Genomic DNA, 2,315 nt, shown 5'->3' with positions numbered 1-2,315 from the left:
CCATTCCAGGGCTGTGTCTAACCTCACTTACCCTCAGTAGGCCTGGCCTTGTTCCATCCTTGGCCTACCCATCTGCTAGGAGATGCCTGATGTCCAGGGCTTCACCCCTACCCCTCCAGCCCACCCTGCTCTTGGCTGCCAGACCTTGCCCTTGATGAGAGCCCCCAGTCTCTGCAGTCACCTGCAGTGCCCTGCTTCAGCAGTGCTGAGTGTTTAATAAACAACTGTGTTCAATTCAAGAAAAAAAATCTATTGCTTAACTTGCTGATGCTGTGGATGAGGAGAAAAAACATGACCACCTATCAAGCTTAGTCTCTCTTTCCCACATCTGCATTAAACAGGAATCCATCATCATCTTCAAACGTGACAGCTTGGGATCCATCCTGCAGGTCAAATAAAATAAAATCGGGCTGGGTTATCCCTCAGCCTCCTCACCCTCCTACGGCCTTCCCCTTCGCTCAGGGGTCCTCCACAGCTCTTTCCTTGAGAAACTGCAGTACGGCCAATTGTCTTCTCCTCAATTCCTCTCTTTTCTATCTTCTTTAGGGAAAAGTAGCTATGAGCATACAATTTGCATTCACTGATGTAAGGATGCCATTAATCTCTTCCAACAGCTTTTGGAGATCCATTTTCGTGCATCTCTCTGAACGTTAAGAATCACAGGTGAGAAAATAGGAATACAGTGATAATGAAAGTGCCCCAACTCTACATATTCTAGTTTGCCAGCTCAAATTTTTAACAGGTGGTGGTGTTTTGTTTTTATCAGGTAACATTTAAATATCTTAGAAACAAGGCTTCCATTTACCTTACTGACAGAAACACTGCTGATATTTATCCTGAATATTCCTAATTTTCATCACATTTTCATGGAGCTCTTTTATACTGCCCTTCATCAACAGTGAAGTCAGAAGGAACTGCTACAGCCAGTTAGTACAGCCTCCTGCAAAAAATAATCAGACTTATCCCCAGAAACTGCACTAAAGCCATATCTTCTAGAAATATTCTTAATTTAATTTTAACAATATCAAGTAGTAGCCAGCTTGCCATTTCCCTAGTATGCTATATCAATGTTTAGTTACTTTAGTTCCTGGAAACTTCTGCTTTATTTTTAAAGTATTATTTAATATCGCTGTGTTTGCTTTGCTGCATTAAAAGACGTAGCCGTTGGATTTCTTTCCACACTTAAAGATATACACATAGTAATTATATCACTCCTCAACTTCTCTCTGAGAAGCTGCATAGACAAAGTTCTTTAAGACCTTGTAAGACTAGATTTCCAGTCTTGAAAGAGTGTAATGGCTTTCATAAAAATTATTCTTGTCATAACTTTCTGGATATATAACTGGGTCTGGAAGTGAGCACTATGTTTTTAAGTTAAGTTCTCACTATGTCTGTAAAATAAATCCATTTCTAAAAATAAGGAGCTCTTCCTAGGAAACACTTTCAATGAAGCAACTACTGATGTTTTTCTAAAAATCCTTCTCAATTTAACAGTTTTTGAAAACTAGGAGTTTGGGGGTTTTTTTTCCACATTTTTAATGATTTAATGCATGTCTAAAGGCTGCCTTCTCAGGAAGTGAGACAGAACTTTAAAAGGACAAATACAGAAGTTATTTCATACCTTTGGGCAGCCAGAGAATATTTAAATTAACATATTTCAGTATTAGTTTGAGAAGCAAGAGGAAATTTAAATGTGAATTTTATACCTGGAGAAACATGTCTGGCACAACTATGATACTTAAGTGTTTACTGTGTAGGGAACGTAAAGCTAGTAAAAATCAGGTTCAAAATAAACAAGAAGCATCAATTCTTTGTCGCAGACATCAATTGATAAAGGCTGCTTTTATTCAGGAAGCATATATAGCCCCAGAGCATCTGGACAAGTACTGGAAAAAACAGCATTAGAGATTACTAATAGACAAACCATATGATGTTCAGGAAAGCCTGGAATAGAAGACATTTGGAAGCGAGAATACAGAAGGAAAAGAACCAAACGTGCTTGTATTGTTCTTATTCTTCCTCACGCATCTGCTTTTGACTACAGAAGAAAAGCTATTGTGCTACAAAAACCTTTAGCTGGAACCAGTATAGCTATTCTTGTTTTCAGGACTTCAAGGTGTTTGACTCCCTACGGTTAAATCTAAATTAAACATTACCAATTAGCTCCATGTGATAAAAAATATTATGCATTTACAACTTTATATCTGTCAAATTGAGTTCTGAATGTCAAAAACATGCCCTGACTCTGTAATTCTGTATAAGAAATGGTGTACCAGAAAAAGTCTAAGTGCATAAAAACAGCAAGTTCATCAATG

The sequence above is a fragment of the Numida meleagris genome, chromosome 1, assembly GCF_002078875.1.
Source record: "Numida meleagris isolate 19003 breed g44 Domestic line chromosome 1, NumMel1.0, whole genome shotgun sequence".
In the NCBI taxonomy this organism is placed as follows: Eukaryota; Metazoa; Chordata; class Aves; order Galliformes; family Numididae; genus Numida; species Numida meleagris.
Note: the sequence above shows the minus strand (reverse complement) of the source record.